The following is an 18,951-nucleotide window of genomic DNA, read 5'->3' on the forward strand; positions in this document are numbered from 1 at the left end:
GCATCACTGACGAGACCTAGAGGGATACAAATCGGTATGATTTAATTCTCATTATCCTGATATACCGTCACTTCTGTTGCATCGTTTTCTGGTTCATGATTCAATATTTTATCTGATAATGATGCAGTAATTAAATAACACAGATTAACGGACACTATATATATAATGGACAACATGCAAGTCTAACAATGCATTGTACAAGTACACTGCTTGTTGGTGGTGCTTCTAGATACGTCCTTCTTTAGATTATTGATATCAAAAATAGAATTGAGATTTACAATTTTGTCTTATGATAAACATATGTTTCTGATTAAAGGGAGATAATCAAGATATAGAATTTATCTGTGTAGTGATAGCCAGTCTATTGTGCTATATCTGTATGAGCTATATTTTTGCCAAACAACTGTCTTTTTGTCGTGTTTTACTAGAATGATTTGATCAAATATCAAATTTTTGAGACAATTCGCCAGTTTATCAGAACACAACTATTACATAATATATCTACGAACAATATTATGATATAATGCCAGATAATTTCCTTTGGCCGTTTGGAGGCTGCAGGTCCTTTAAAATCAGGAAAAAACATCTAAAGGTGTCGCGGTAGTCCCGGTCGGACGTATCAAATTTCGCACAAAAACCGCTGAAGACATTCTTTAGTAAACACCTCTCTTCATTTGGTTATGTTTTCTTTAGTTATTTATTTTGGCGACATATTCAATGACTATGAATATACTAGTAGCAAACTTATAATAAGTTTTTTTTTTATAATTCATTTTTTATTTTGAAATCATGGTGTATAATACATATACATGTATAATCACATACACATAACACACAGCGACAGTATTACATTAATGTTCATATTTTTACAATTGCATTCTCATTCACTCATAGAGTACGTAGTATATATTCCTAAATACACACATATATCCTCACATACAACATTTTAAAACTTATTCGTTGTATCAATATTCATATTCATTTATTGTTTCATTTACACCCATACACCCATGCATACATACTAGTATATCCACTCTCACACTGAAACATAACATATTTAAGAGAAAGGAAGAAGGGAAGGAGGAGGAAAAAAAGGAAAAAAAGTAGTGATAGAAACAAGGAGAATAGTTGCGGTTAATTTGAATACATGTACAAAGAGTGAATTATTTATTTCTGTAGAGAGATAGAAATTAAAAGAGTTTCCTTTAGGGTAGAGATGTGGGGAGTAATATTCATAATGGCATAGGTTTAGTTACAAATAGAATATAATAGTGTTTGTAAACTGTCAGGAATAAGTTTTGGCTATTAAATATCAAGACAAATAAGGTTTTTCCATTTACACCAAGTATTCGCGAATTTTGCTTTGAAAATATCATTCTGACCGTTTGATATGAATTTCTGTGTATTGTAGTAATCTTTTATGTTGTTTGCCAATGCGTTGACATTTAAGGATTTATTAAGACACCTCGTTCTATAAATGTATTGTTTGATGATAAGAATTACTATATTATCCACTGTTGCATTAATACTATTGTTTGTGAGTCCAAAAAGAAAAGACTGTTTATTTATTGCAAAAGGAATATAGAGTGCATCTACCAGTGATTCAAAATTTTGTAATAGATTTTGCACTTCCTGGCATTCCCACATCAAGTGAATTATTGTTTCTCTTTCAGAGTTACAGAAAGTGCACATAGGGCTATTTACTATGCCATATTTAAACAAATTAGAATTGGTGGTAAGAATATAATGAGATATGCGATATTGAAGCCATTGAAGTTTAGTATTTTTTGTTACTTTACGTGGAATATTGTATATTTTACTCCATTCTCCTTCATCAAATAGAGCTGTTCATTCCATTTTGATTTGCCAGTAGCAACAGTGTCTGTTTAATTGAAAATATTATAAAAGAGTTTTGAATCACTGATACTTGAGAGAAAACACTGTATATTAGGAGGTAGCAAAGGGCGAATAACTGGTGGGATATTTTGGGGTAGAGGATCTGGCAGACATTTCCGAACTGCAGATATTAATCCTTGGACCTGAAGAAAATTTGTATGTAATTGATATCTTTGTGAAAGTTCTTCAAATGAATAGAAAGTTATGTCCTCTGAAATCTTTAGAAGGTCTGCAATTGTATGTATTCCTGATTTATACCATGATTTATAGAACACAGGTTTACCAGCAACAGTTATGTCCTTATTATGCCAAATGCACTTAGTCAAAAATGAATTTTGTTGGGGTTCTTTAATTTCCTTAGAGTTAGTCAATTTATACCAGGCATGAAAAACGTCCTTCCAAAAATTATTAGTACATAATTTACTACAGTGAGATATATATTCCCCACCAATATTAAATAGAAGATCCACATCAAAATTCTTTTTTAAGATATATTTCCATTTCCCTTCAGTGTTATACAGTCTTCTGACCCACCCCAATTTAAGAGAGTTTATAAATGCATATAAATTTATCATTTTCAAACCTCCTTTACAATGGTCTTGAACAACAATGCTTCTTTTAACTTTGTCAGTTTTACTATCCCATAAAAATTCGAATAATAATGAGTTTATTTCCTTTATCACCTTTTCACTTGGGTTAGGAAGAGATATGAATAAGTGGTTAAATTGGGATATCATTAATGACTTGATGATGTGGATCTTGCCAATAGGAGTAAGTTTTCTTTTTTCCCATGTTTTGATTAAACTTTTTAATTTGACTATTTTCTTATCAAAATTCAGTTTAGGGATGTTTTCTAGGTTCACATCGAATTCAATACCAAGCAATGTAAATTTACTTTTTCCCCAATTAAGATTGTATTCTGGGATCATGGTGTCATTACTATATTTCATACTTCCAATCCAAATTATTTCAGTTTTATCTACATTAATTTTTAAGCCAGAGATGTTTTTAAAGAGAAGCTAATTCTTTTAGAGTCTCGCGAAGTGATTTTTCTGAACCGTCTAATGCAAGAAATGTATCATCAGCATACTGGGATGTAAGAATTTCAAAATTGTCTGTTTTAATTCCTTTTATATTACTATTTTTCCTTAAACGAATTGCTAAGACTTCAGCACATAGAATGAAGATATAGGGAGCTATTGGGTCACCTTGACGACAAGATCTTTTTATTTCAAAAAATGGAGAAAGATTCCCCCCTTGATTAATTGTTGATGAAACATTTTTGTGTAATGTATCAAACCATTTTAAAATGTCATTGCCAAAGCCAAAAAATCTCAAAACTTTTCTGATATAATTCCAAGACACAGAGTCGAAAGCCTTTTCAAAATCTACCATCAAAATCATGCCAGGGATATAATTTTCTTCAGTGAATTTCATAATGTCGTATAGTAGACGTGTATTCTCCCCAATATACCTCCCCGATAAAAACCCTGTCTGATCATGACTTATAAGTTTATTTAATACACCTTTTATTCTGTATGAGATCACTCCAGAAGCAATTTTATATGTTATATTCAATAGGGAAATTGGGCGCCAATTTTTCAAAAAATGTCTTGGTTTATCACCTTTTGGTATACATGTAATTACACCTTGTCGCTGAGTTACTGATAATTCTGTTTTCGAAAAGCCAAAATTTAAAGAACGAACTACAAATTTACCAACTTTATTCCAAAAAAACTTGAAAAATTCTACAGTGAAACCATCAGATCCTGGACTTTTATTGTTTTTCATATTTTTCAAAAAGTAACTTGCCTCTTTGAGAGTGATCTCACCTTCTAGAGACTGTGACTCTGACTCTGTAAGTCTGGGTATATCAGTAAAATCTAAATAAGTTTCAAGATCAATGTCATTTATGTTTTTGTTCTCTTTATATAAATTCTCATAAAATAATTTGATATTCTCCAAAATGTCTTCTTGCTTTTCTATTATAGTTCCATCATTCTTTTGAATCTTAGGGATAATTTTAGAGGTAAAGTTTCTATTCTCTAGGCTAAAAAAGTAACTGGTAGGTTTTTCTCCTTCTTCTTCCCACTGAGCTCTAGATCTTATTATACTACCCCGTATTTTATGCAGACGAATAGCTTCTAACTCTTTCTTTTTTACCTCTATTTCTGTAATATTGATAGTTTCACTGTTTTCTAAATCATGTAAGGACTTTATTAATTCATTTTCTGCCAAATTTTGTTGTTTTTTCTTGTAAGATGAGAAGGATATGGTTTTACCTCTTATGTTCATTAAAAGGGTTTCAAGAAATAGTTGGTCATCAATGTTAAACTGTAAGATCATCTCATCAATATTATCAATTTGATTTTTATTATATACAGGTAAACTATATTCCTTTTTTGTATCGGTAATTACTTCATTAATTAATCTAACATAATCTATATCATAAAGAAGAGAATTATTGAATTTCCACAGACCCCTTCCTCTTTTGAATTCACTAAATTTCAATACAAGCTTTGTGATGGAATGATCTGACTTATAGCTAGGCTCTATAGAAGAAGAGGTAACATATGTTAACAAACTATCAGTTATCAAGAAGAAGTCTAATCTGGATTGCTTAAGAGGATTTAATTTTCTCCATGTGTATCTTTTTTGGCTCGGATGGTACTCTCTGTAAATGTCTATCAAATTATATTCATCAATTAAATTTAAAACCTCATCTCGAGCTTGTGGATTATTTATATGTTTGTAAGTTGTATCATAATCAAGCTGAGGATTTAGAACCAGATTAAAATCACCACAAATTATAGATTTATTATTTCCAAATTCCTCAATTGTTTCTGATATGTTACTGTAGAAATCAGGTTCATCTTTATTGGGACCATATATTGCTATTAGAGTCAAATTTACAGAGTCAATTTCAATTTCTAGAGCTAACAAATTACCAGTGTGATCTTTTTTATTTATTTTTTTTAAATTTGAATTCAAAGTTGTTATTAAACAAGACTGCAACCCCTCTAGCATTTGATTTTAAGAATTGAAAAAGCATTCATAACCCCATTCTGTTCTTATTTGATTTTCTAATTCTGTGGTAAAGTGTGTGTCTTGAAGGCAATATATGTTGTAATTTTTACTTCTTAAATATGAAAATACATGTTTTCTTTTTATAAAATCTCCTAAGCCCTGACAGTTTACAGAGAGTATAGTAATATCACTCATCCATTCTCAAAATGAAGATTCCACATCTCATGAATAGACAGAAGAAACAGGAGAAATATCAGAGAGGGAAAGGGACAAGAGTCTAGGGAGTAGAGAATATAGTATACTATAGATAAGCAATAGAAGTAAGAAGAGTTTTGGTTAAAGGAAATTATATTTACTTTTAAAATCAACATTTGAACTGATGTACCAGTTCTGCATATGCATTTGTTTTGGTCTACCACATGATTAAAACTAGAGCTACTACTACACATATATCTGGGAAAAGACATCATTAATGAATTCATTTATTAGATAAGTGATGAAGTTTTGAAATTCACTAAGTAAGGTTTAAAATGTAAAATAATAGAACATTCGTAAAATTTCTGAAAAAAAAAATTGTATAAGTAAATTAATGAAACATTTTATTTGTAGATGCATTACAAAGGAAAATGAGCCTGGTCTCTCCACTTTAGCTTTTCTGTTTATAAAATCAATATATAGTTAAAAAAAAATTGTATCTTAAAAATTGACCTGACATATATTTTCAGATACCCTGTACACAAATATCTTGGTATATAATTCTAGGTATAAATTATTTTCATTTTGTTGTGATATTTTCATGGACTTTCTTCCTTCAGAAAAAGAAGATTCATAATACTTCTTTCAGTCATAACTTCTGTCAACAATACAAACATTTGTAGAAATAGGATTGCTTCCCTCAGATACCATTATGTAATTACGTGGGTCAACTTTTGTGTGTTGAAACCTAGTTACTGTATATACAATCACTTATGTAATATATGAAAAATAAATAAATATACAAACAGACAATAACTGTCATACTACATACATGACCAATATCTCCATTTGGATCCATCATATACTGATTGATCATATTTTATCAGTCATATGTATTGCACATGTATGTTGGTAGAAATATATTCAGACATAATAATCTTAATATGATTAGGGTAATAACTCTCATGCATCCACAAATCATCATCAGCAAATACAGTGATATATTAATATCACAGTCAACATTTATATTATAAGTAAAGGGAGATAATACAATGAAGGGAGACAACTCTGTTCATGAGGGAGATGTTATTTTGCAGCAAATAACTTAATATATATATATTTTGTTTTACTGAAATGAGTATTGCAAGTATTAATTGGAATAAGGATGTCTTCTTTAATGTATAGTGTTTAAGTTAATCAGCATGTTAAGTTACAGTGAAACGTATATGTTTTTGATACATGTATAATAAAAAAAATAGATATTACGTATCAAATTGAAACAGTGCCATGCTTATTATGTATTAGAATAATGTTTCTCATTGGCATGTATGACAAAGTATATGACAAAAATTCTTAAACAGTACACATCACCATGATGATGCATGAGGTTAACCAAGTGGATATTTGCCAAAAGATACACAATTTAGACAACATTGTATGTTAGGTGATCATGATGCTATATATTTTACATGCATCACATATTATAGAAATCAAACAACATATAACTTGCAATTGAAAATAATTGAGAAAACGTCTTTTGATTAGCAATAAGCATATATATACATATTCTTCAAAAATCATGCTCCCACTGAAAAAATTAAATACTTAGTTGACCTTAGGTGATACAGTATATATCTATTATAGTGCACATTACCAGGCCCATGTGTTGGTAAAAATTTAATACATATATCAGTGAAAATAAGAATGACCTCAGTTTAAGATTCAGTGTAAAGAGAATAGAATGGGTATAGTCATATATTACCCTGTACATGTATTAGATTTTTGTAGCTCAATTGACATTCACATATATATATATGACAGAGCATGTGTCATCTGACAAAAGTACCCATCATGTAGTAGTGTGCCATTTGTACATCTATTACATCATGAGGTAGCAGGACATGCTGACATAATGAAGAAATAACTTATTTACATACAAATATATGTACATGAAGATTCCAAAGCCTAAAATCTGAAATAAGAGATGGTTGCTATATATAGTTGGCACTTAATATCTAAGTATATAGTATTTTTTCAGTATCTCAAGGCACATTAGATGTCATTTTTCAATACTTAGATACATGCAAACAGCAAGAAATATTGACTTATTGGTATACACATGTAGGTATTTGAATTATAGCTTAAATCAATAAAGAGAATATTGAAACATGAAACTGGAGAAGTTTATAGTCAGTAATAAGTTATAATACTGACAAAATGTCAAAAAAATGAATTTAGCATCGGGACCCCGACCTCGATGTCAACAATGTATTCCTCCAATGGGCCAGACTAAAAGCATTTTTCAATACTTAGATACATGCAAACAGCAAGAAATATTGACTTATTGGTATACACATGTAGGTATTTGAATTATAGCTTAAATCAATAAAGAGAATATTGAAACATGAAACTGGAGAAGTTTATAGTCAGTAATAAGTTATAATACTGACAAAATGTCAAAAAAATGAATTTAGCATCGGGACCCCGACCTCGATGTCAACAATGTATTCCTCCAATGGGCCAGACTAAATTTTAACGAAGCATAGTTAATACACACCGCAATGTAAATATTACATTATAAATATGTATCTATCTAATATTATATAGGTCAAAGAATATAAACTGTAATTATCCGGATAACACTGGATCCTTACAGACGTATGTCTGCAGGATACGAATTACTTGAAATGTTGATATGGGACAAAGAAGTAATTCCAACAGTGTTCGCAATGAAAAATATCTAATTTTCGAGGCAATCAGCCACTTTATCAAGACACAAAGAATAAAGATACAGTCACGCGATATATAAGCACATTATAAATATATAAATATGGACATGTACATATATTATATTGACAAATAAGATGTATAAGAGAATGATCCTCCTTTACCTGCAATCAGCCATAATCCTCCATTTCTTCTAAAGTTTGTCATTTGTTATATACGTACACCAGACTGGATATCTTATATATAACATGTCGAGGTAAACATCCTTGTCGGAAATTTCCAATGCTATATTTAGATTATACCCAAATCAATCCTGACTTGATCCCGGCTTATTCTAGAAAACTTCTTTGATTGTATATTTAGATATATCTCTACTGAACCGCTAATAATAAAAGTATATCGAAAAGAACACGAAATATCACAATAATAAACGTATGACAATCTAATATATATATAGCCATGATAAACAGTTTAAATAGGTCAACCCATCAGTGAGGGGAAAATGGCCAAAACGACAACTAGGCTGGTTGTAGTTTATCAATCTACTTACTAATTATAGGTTTGCTAGATATCAGTCAGTGGTTTTACTGATCAAACACACAATTTGTATTATGCAAGAAAGTAGTATGATTTAGCGTAGCACCTGAATACAGTCTTAGATTTAGGTACTTTACACAAAGATGGTCAAATTATCAAAATAGTTTAATTTTCTTTTTTTGATATGACAACACATTTAAAATAGTTTTTCTTGTTAAATATGACAGCATATCTTTGTTCGTATCTGAAAAGATTTGTTCATTCATTTCATCATTCAGGCTGAAATATATTATTCAATGTAAATTATCAATTTATCTTGTTTAAAAAAGAAATGTTAAGTATTAAATAAGATAAAGTAGAAAAAATAGGTACTGACCTTTATCTGCATTTGTCTTCATTTTTCGAGTAAAACAACACAAACCAATTACACATTCGACATAACAGGCCTAACACTGTTTGTCTCCGGTAACATATCCATACTAGGACCTTTAGATAAATTGATGACGTAAGAATTTCTCAGGGAGTTTCCACTGAAATGTTTCCGTGACAGTGTTTCAAGATATACGTGTTCTTCTGATGAAATAATGTCATATCTTTACATAATCGCATGTCAGTTAAATTAATCACAATTTCCCGAAAAGTTGTATAAATCAGATATGGGTACATTATTTATTTATGTAATCGCTTGGCATTCTAATCAATAACAGAACAACTTCATTAAAAGCTGTATGAATTAGGTACAATTTCTTTATTTCTTTATATAATCTCATGTCATTCTATTTTGATAACAGAACAAATTCATCAAAGGCTATATAAATTAAGTATAAGTACATAATTTCTTTATATAATCGCATGTCATCCTATATATTAAAGGCATGTTAGGTATTTAATCATTTCAGAAGTTCACCTGTGTAAGATATAAGAATAGACGATGTTTTGGTTACTTCCTCCTCTGTAAAGTTGCGTCGTAATATAAGCATTATTCCTGACCGTACACCCGTACACCAGACTAGATATCTTATATATAACATGTCGAGGTAAACATCCTTGTCGGAAATTTCTAATGCTATATTTAGATTATACCCAAATCAATCCTGACTTGATCCTGACTTATTCTAGAAAACTTCTTTGATTGTATATTTAGCTATATCTCTACTGAACCGCTAATAATAAAAGTATATCGAAAAGAATACGAAATATCACAATAATAAACGTATGACAATCTAATCTATATTTACCCATGATAAAAAGTTTAAATAGGTCAACCCATCAGTGAGGGGAAAATGGCCAAAACGACAACTAGGCTGGTTGTAGTTTATTGATCTACTTACTAATTATAGGTTTGCTAGATATCAGTCAGTGGTTTTACTGATCAAACACACAATTTGTATTATGCAAGAAAGTAGTATGATTTGGCGTAGCACCTGAATACAGTCTAAGATTTAGGTACTTTACACAAAGATGGTCAAATTTTCAAAATAGTTTAATTTTCTTTTTTTGATATGACAACACATTTAAAATAGTTTTTCTTGTTAAATATGACAGCATATCTTTGTTGGTATCTGAAAATATTTGTTCATTCATTTCATCATTCAGGCTGAAATATATTATTCAATGTAAATTATCAATTTATCTTGTTTAAAAAAGAAATGTTAAGTATTAAATAAGATAAAGTAGAAAAAAATAGGTACTGACCTTTATCTGCATTTTTCTTCATTTTTCGATTAAATCAACACAAACCAATTACACATTCGACATAACAGGCCTAACACTGTTTGTCTCCGGTAACATATCCATACTAGGACCTTTAGATAAATTGATGACGTAACGGAATTTCTCAGGGAGTTTCCACTGCAATGTTTCCGTGACCAGTGTTTCAAGATATACGATATTCTTCTGATGAAATAATGTCATATCTTTACATAATCGCATGTCAGTTAAATTAATCACAGAACAATTTCCCGAAAAGTTGTATAAATCAGATATGGGTACATTATTTATTTATGTAATCGCTTGGCATTATAATCAATAACAGAACAACTTCATTAAAAGCTGTATGAATTAGGTACAATTTCTTTATTTCTTTATATAATCTCATGTCATTCTATTTTGATAACAGAACAATTTCATCAAAGGCTATATAAATTAAGTATAAGTACGTAATTTCTTTATATAATCGCATGTCATCCTATATATTAAAGGCATGTTAGGTATTTAATCATTTCAGAAGTTCATCTGTGTAAGATATAAGAATAGATGATGTTTTGGTTACTTCCTCCTCTGTAAAGTTGCGTCGTAATATAAGCATTATTCCTGACCCTCCAAATACTCACGGATTGTAACAATGTGCAGTCTGTCCTCTCCATTGAATACCATATAGGTAATTAAACTCTTTCATAATACGTAATTTTATATAATGTATAACAAACGATGACATGTACGGAAGCAGGAATATCTAGATACCAACAACCTATCAATTCAGGGGACTTTGAACTGCGTATATTACACTTTGGAGAAGTGGTAATTATTGCAAACGTGCAGAATTAGTGAATCAAATTCAGACTATTTGATTTCTTTTTGTATTTCAACACATCAGAGAGAAGACATTGCAAAACAATACAATGTAATATAGTATGACACAATACACAATTACAAAAGTACATGTCCATTACGCTTAATAGTCTAATATACACATATATGTATACGTTCACTTTAGTATTACTATAGTATAAAAATGAACATAAACGTCATTATGATAGTACACAATTAAGCATTGAACTGCTTTCAGTTGGAAGTTATGGGCTGATGAATGCCAACTGAGCAAAGGCAAATTTAATGAAGCGCGCTAGCGCTTCATGTTGAATTTGCCTTTGTCCTGTTGGCATTCATCAGCCCGTAACTTCAAAATGAAAGCAGTTCAATGCTTATATTTACATTTGACAACGATTTTTAAAGACTATATCCAGGACATTTGCTCCGACGATGAATGAACAAATGATTATCGTCAAAGACGGAACAGCCTTTTCAACAGCCATCTTTCGTTATTGCCGACGTGACAATTATGACGTCACTATAATAATGACGTCATAATAAAGATTTGGAAGTTATGGACTCGTAACCTACAAGTGAGTTTGGTAAAGTTATATAGTGGGGCTGCAGTGTAAATGTAAATATTAGTTCATGTACGTTATAAATAGACTAACATATAATAAATTAAACAATTAAATGTAGTAAGAACAAAACTAAACAAACCTCCTCATCCGGTTCTCCTTTTGAAAAACATCCCTATTTCTGAAGTTAATTCTCACCAACACCTAGGTGTTACTATCTCAAACAATGCTGATTGGAAACAGCATATTGACAATATTATTGTTAAAGTGTCATATCGCATTAACATTTTTAGAAAATTGAAATTTAGAGTCGTATGCAACAAATGTACTTCTCTTTTATTCGTCCATTGTTGGAACGCCGATGTCGTATGGGACAACCTCACAATAAATAGAATATGTAAAAAAAAGTTAGAGTGTATCTAACTTGAAGCTATTAGAATAATATGTGGTGCCACTAAACTAGAAAATCATGATTCCCTTTACCTGGAGTAGAGCCATTGTCGGAAAGAAGAGACAAACATAAATTTATCCAGCTTCATAAAATCATTCATGGACTGACACCCAGCTATTTAACAGAAATACTACCTAACCGAATCATTAAAATGCATGATCATAATACACTCCAATCTCAAAATATTGCTAACCTACAGGCCAGAACCACGTTTTATAATAACTCTTTTTTTCATCCTACTATTAACTTAGGAATAATTTGCCTCATTATATAAAAGTTAATCCTTCCATTTCATTTCTGAAACTTCCTCTCAACTCTGGATACTTGAAAATTATCATGTACTATTTTACTGGAAAACGATTGGGATCAAATTTATCATGTCAGACTTCGTTAAAAATGTAGCTCTCTTCGAGATCACCTATTTCGCAAAAAAAAAAAAAAAAATGATTGAAAATCCTTTCTGTACTTGCGGTCAAATTGAAACCGTAAAGCACTATCTACTCGAGTACAATACGTATAGCATGCTACGCCGTCAATATATTAATCCTATCAACAACTTGTCTTTAGACCTCCTCCTTCTTCACGGTGATTCTTTGCTTACCGAGGCAAAAACGTTAATATTTTAAAGGCTGATTCTGTATGAGGCTATTTATTGTTTCAAAGTCTATGTTTTGTAATCCATATCTACAGCTGTCACTACTTTACGAGGGTTTACGATGGTTTACGATTGTGTTGTACTCTACTCCTCCTAGAAATTTATTCCACAACTTCCACAATTCTCCCCCCATTATACCTAACCTTCTACCCCTTCTCATTCCAATGCCAATGCTTTCTCTCCTCTTCAGCTACATTATTGTTAATGTTATTATTTTACATATTTATTTTATTATTATTACTGTTTTTACTATTATTACGACAGTATTATCTTTTCTCTGCTGATTTTACAATACTTACCTATGGGCCTGGAGTCATGTTGAGCCATATACATACAAGATGTATGTCTGTGGCTCACCATGACATCTCTTTTCTGTTTATCATACCTAGCTGTCACTAAAGAGAAGACGGATAAATATAAGTACGCAATACGTCTTTCCGAATTATCTGTTATTCTCTGTTTATGTATTGTCTTATTATCATTTTGAACAAATAAATACCGTTTAAACCAAACAATTAAATGGCGTTATTACCTTGTTTTGTCGCTAAATAAAGAATTTTCTTCTTTAATAATATGGCTTAATGTATGTACTTCGAATATATAATTACATTTGAGAATAAAATGACATTCATTCTCAATATCATTATATTGACATAATGTACATATTCTTGGAGTAGGAGAGATCTAACTCCAATTGGGAAAGTTCATTTGATTAAATCATTAATGATTTCACAGTTTAATCACTTATTCATTTCCCTTCCAAATCCAGATGAAAAAACACTCAAGGTAATAAACTCTATTTTATATGAGTTTTTATGGCACAGTAAGGTTGATAAAGTTAAAAGAGATGTTATTGTACAAGATTATGCTCATGGTGGTTTAAAAATGATCAATATTAATAATTTTGTTGATGCTCTAAAAGTAAGTTGGATTAAGAGATTGTATCAGTCTCCAAGCCGATGGAAAGTCTTTTTGGTGAAATTAGTTAACTTGGATAGACTGCTAAATATTGGAGGTAATTATATTAAATTATGTGAAGAAAACTGTAATAATATCTTCTGGAGAGATGTTCTTAGGGCTTGGTATAGATTAGATAGCTCCAATAATATGAAAGTAATTAAAGGGAAGTCACTCTTGCAAACACCTGTATGGTACAACAGTAGTATAACTATCAGTGGTAAATCTGTATTCTATCAACAGTGGTATGCAAAAGGTGTTTATTTAATAGGAGACTTTTTCAAAGATTATAGTACAAAACCATTATTTTTGTATGATGAATTTATAAACAAATATAATATAAACACTGATTTCTTAAAATATAATGGATTAGTTACAGCAATTAGGAGATGTTTACAAGACTATCAAAATGAAGAGTACAACATGGCCCGCCCAGTTCTACCTGTCAACATTGCTATCTTCTTAAAAAAGACCAAAGGTTCTAAATTATTCTATGAATTGTTAAACAGTAAAAAAACTTTAACAGCCAAGGGCAAGGAAAAGTGGTGTGAAGTTTTTAATTTCAATGATAAAGATTGGCTAAATATATATGTACTGCCTTTTCAAAGTACTAAAAATTCGAAACTACAATGGCTTCAATTTAGAATCTCACATCATTTCTTAACCACAAACTCATTTCTTTTTAAAGCCAAGCTAGTAGATAGTCCTCTCTGTAATTTGTGCAACTCTGAGAGGGAAACCATTGAACATCTATTTTGGGAATGTGATCAAGTCCAAAATCTTATTCAGAGTCTTGATCTATTGTTGGAAGGAAGCCCTATTCATACCTTTTACATTAAATAAACAGACATTGCTTTTTGGTAAGTTCAGTGATAACAATTCTGTACTATACAAAGTTGACAATCAAATAATTTTGCTAATTAAACAATATATCTTCAGAATGAGATGCCTTCACAAGACCCCGACTATTAATGCTCTGATTTACTCCTTATTTGATCATTACAAAGTTCAGAAATATATTTTTTGTAGTAAAGGGGAGAGGGCACGAGACATGTTTGCAAATGAGTGGAAGAAGTGGGAAAAATTAATGCAAATTTTAGAATGATATAATGTATGTAAAATCAGAGATAATGGATAATCCATTATTTATATGCCCTTGGTAAAAATAAGGTTGTTTTGTTTATCACTGACATTATAATTTTCAGATCACCAGTCCCTGACAAGGTCGTCATGTTCAATTTTTATCAATTTTTCAAATAAAATAATTTAAAGTACCTGTATCCATCCTATTCTTTTCTTCCTTCTCTTCATTCCTTTCATACTCTTTACCAATCTTGGTTATAATTTAATTTAAACTTTTTTTGATGTAGTTATTACAACATACTCTCTCTCTCTCTCTCTCTCTCTCTCTCTCTCTCTCTCTCTCTCTCTCTCTCTCTCTCTGTGTTTGTGTGTGTGGGGGGGGATATTTGTGTCTTTTTGTGTCTGCTTGCCCATATTATACAGATGTATGTATGTATGTATGTATGTATGTATGTATGTATGTATGTATGTATGTATGTATGTACGTACGTACGTACATACGTACATACGTATGTATGCATGTGAAAGGGTGTGTGGATGTGAAATAGATTGTTGTAAAACAGTGATGATGACATATATGAGGATGAGGATTTATTTTGATGATATGATTATATTGATGCTAGAATAGATGATGTATGAATGTGAGGTGACTGATGATGATATATGTATATGAAGATGAGGACAATGATGAGGATAATACTGTCACCGAATATGAATGAGATGAGTCAGTTGGAATGAAAGTGTCTTATATTAAATGCCTTCAAAAATTAAAAAAGTATAAAAAAATAATGTACATATTCTTTGCTCTCTCTGCTGATTTCTGTACCTTCCTTGTTCTATATTGAGATTGTGAGAGCTTAATCTAAATCTAGCTATTTGTCTTTTATACTGGTCGTCTATAGGCTTACACAAGTAGAACTGTAAAGAGAATTTATCAATAACATGTTGATATAGTTTACCTTTAGAAATATCACTAATATTAGATAAAAGCTCCTGTTGATAAACATAATAAGATCTTTGTTTAATCACATTAAAGCTATTTTCTCGCTACAATCAGAATTCCATCTATAATTTATTCCTAATTTATTCAGCTCAGCTTGAATATCTAATACCCATATGTCATTAGATGCTACCTTTTCTTTAAAACATATTTTTGAAATACAATTATTTGTCGACTTCAGTTTTAACCAATATTTGAGAATTTTGAGCTTCCTACAAAAAAATGTACATGACCAAAGTGGTAGTCGTCCTAGCTCACAATAAACCAGATTGTTACAAGCTCGTTTGTTTACAGCCAGTCGTTTGCCAAAAAAAAGAGAGTACCTTTTCTATATCTAAAGCTCTGTGAAATCCCCATATTTCAGCACTGTTACTTAAAATACTATTAACAAATGTGTCAACAACTGAAATCTGTGTTTGAATATTAAATTTGTGATTTTTTAACTTGCTTTTGAGAGAGTAATATGCCGTTTCCCCTTGATCCGCCACACGTTTTTGGGTTTCATTAAATTTACCATTGAAGTTGAATAGCATACCAAGATAATTGAATTGATTTACAATTTCTAGTTTTATATCATAATAATACCACATATCATCGTTTCTAATATCACTTTGTCATCATTTGTACATCATTTGTACAAATAAAACCTTTTTATACAGCCATCACTTGTACAGCAAAACCTTATTATACAACCATCATGTACAAAGTTAAACCTTGTTGGTACTTCAGGTGACGGAATACCGATTTCCAATTGGCTACACACATGGGTACTATCAAGTAAAAGTGCCAGCTCACCCTGGCACTATCAGATGGCGTGATGTCGGAACACCTTAATGTCGACCCCTTTCACCGTCTCTCTGTGCCATTAAAACGCATTAAAACAAGTAAAATATCATGTAATAAAACAGTTATCAACCTTTTTTCAGGTGAATAAGAGGATTTATCAAACTTCGAAAGAGATATTTCCCTCAACCTGCGGCCTCGAGATAATATCACTTTCTCAGTTTGACAAATCCTCGTATTCACATGAAAAAGGTCTATAATTGTATATTCTACCATGTTTGCTATGCAACGCCAGTTTTGATTGGTTTAAAACCATGTATTATTTTCCAATAACCCACGCTCGTGCCAATAATACACGGTCGGGAGTCACGGCTGTAACAATTTTATATATCTAATATTCACCAATTTTATAAATGTTTACCATAGCCGAGTGGGCTAATGGGTTAGTCTTTCAATACATTTTTATCACGACGCGAGTTCGAATCCTACGGAGGCCCCCCCCTTTTTTTTTCTTTTTATCCTTTTTTTATTTTCAAAATCAATGCTATATGATAGATGCTGTTGATCGTAGTACTGTATTGCCTGTACATGTATATTTCACCAACAAATAATGCAATACTCAAGAAATAAATTACAAGGTTTTCTCGGGGTTTCTTTGCGGTTGTTCTATTAGAAAGAGATCGATCTCCGAACTAAACAGTACATGGTAGAATAGAAATAATCAACTTTGACTCGTGTATTGTTGCAGGATATACAACTCGGACTCGGATATTTTGCAATTTTAATTAATAACTCAGGCCTGCGGCCTTCGTTATTAATTCAATTGCAAAATATCCTCGTCCTCGTTGTATATCCAGCAATAATACACGAATCATCGTTAATTATTTCTTAATTATACACCTGGTGCTAAGGTTAGTGCGGTAAACTGAATTGTGCATTTGTCAATAAGCAACACATCGCATGGAACACCGACTCACTGAATCACTTCGAAAGAGGTATTTCCCTCAACCTGCGGCCTCGGGATAATATCACTTTCTCATTTTGACAAATCCTCGTATTCACCTGAAAAAGGTCTATAATTGTATATTATACACCTGGTGCTAAGGTTAGTGCGGTAAACTGAATTGTGCATTTGTCAATAAGCAACATATCGCATGGAACGCCGACTCACTGAATCAACATTGCTAGTCCTTTTTATTGGTAGCGGTAAGTTAGTAGTTAGACAGTTTTGAACTCCCGGCCTCTAATGCTAACTTCTTAGCAAACATTTCCAAAGTGTGAAGCCTAAACCCGGGTTGCCGATCTCCCGATCAAAGCCTATCGTTACTTTGATAAAGACATCGTCTTCCAAGCCATCGCTCGTCTTTTCACTGCAGGGTTCTCTTAACCCAGATGGAGTCGCATGTTGAATGTTCTTCCTTCCGGTGAGAAACCTTTGTTTTGAGTCGATTTTCACTATCATTTATTGACAGGTTTTCTACGTCATCGCCGTCACCTAGGCCCCCATTATCGATCTCGTAATTATCTAGTATTCTAACCTAGACTCTGTTTTATAATCGTATAGCTAATTTCACCAGGGGAATGGCATCTTCATTTAAGGATGAATCTCTTTCGTGCAAAAATATTTCATAAATTCTAGTCAGGAGAATCAATTCATTGTCTGAACTTGCCTCTGTATCTCTGCTATCTTCTTTGTTGTACCTGCAGAGCAATTTTTTGATTGGACGGCTGGAAGTGCCCGTGGGTATTTTCCAATAATCGATTCCAGCTAGACTAAAGTGTTCTGCATGAGGTTTGGTGCTAGTACCGTCTAACTGATTCTTGCGATTCTGATGCCGGTGCGGTTGTAGCGATGTGTCGATAGGCAGTACAACATCGCGGTTGTATAACAAAAAGAATGGGGAAAAACTTCAATGATTCATTGATGTTAAATCGACCTGCTGCCTGTGACTGTTAGGCCAAAATAATTTAGAACTATTAGCATCAAATGTCAAATGTCAACGCCCATGTGCCTGTTCTCGTCGTCGTATTGGGTCACTATACCCTAAACCGTGAGTGACCTGGAACTACGGAGTCAACGTCTGGTTTGGATAAATCACACAATATGTCATCCATTATATGGTAGCTGTCTCAGCATCTCTACATCTTTCCCCTGTTCTACCACCATATCTTAGTCTCCTGGCTTCAGAATATCTATTTCAGGCGTTGCCATAATATGTTTCTCAATATTTCCCAAAAGCGAAGTCTTTCGGATTGAAGTTATTGGAATTTAATGCATTATTTCAAATGTACTCTATTGCGCAATTGTGGGATCGCCAGATTTTGATTGAAAGGTCATTTCGACCAATCGCGTGACGCGTTACAAATAACTGCGGCGACACGTGAAACCGCCACCATTTTGCCCGTCACTGTCTGACATTTCTGAAGTGTGACAACAATGGAGAAAAAGATGCTGCTGGGGTACCTGCAACACGGACAGTAGGTTCCCCGACCGTCTGGAAGGTGGGTGACATTTATACCCTTTCCTAAA

The sequence above is a fragment of the Pecten maximus genome, chromosome 8 (genome assembly GCF_902652985.1).
Source record: "Pecten maximus chromosome 8, xPecMax1.1, whole genome shotgun sequence".
Classification (NCBI taxonomy): Eukaryota; Metazoa; Mollusca; class Bivalvia; order Pectinida; family Pectinidae; genus Pecten; species Pecten maximus.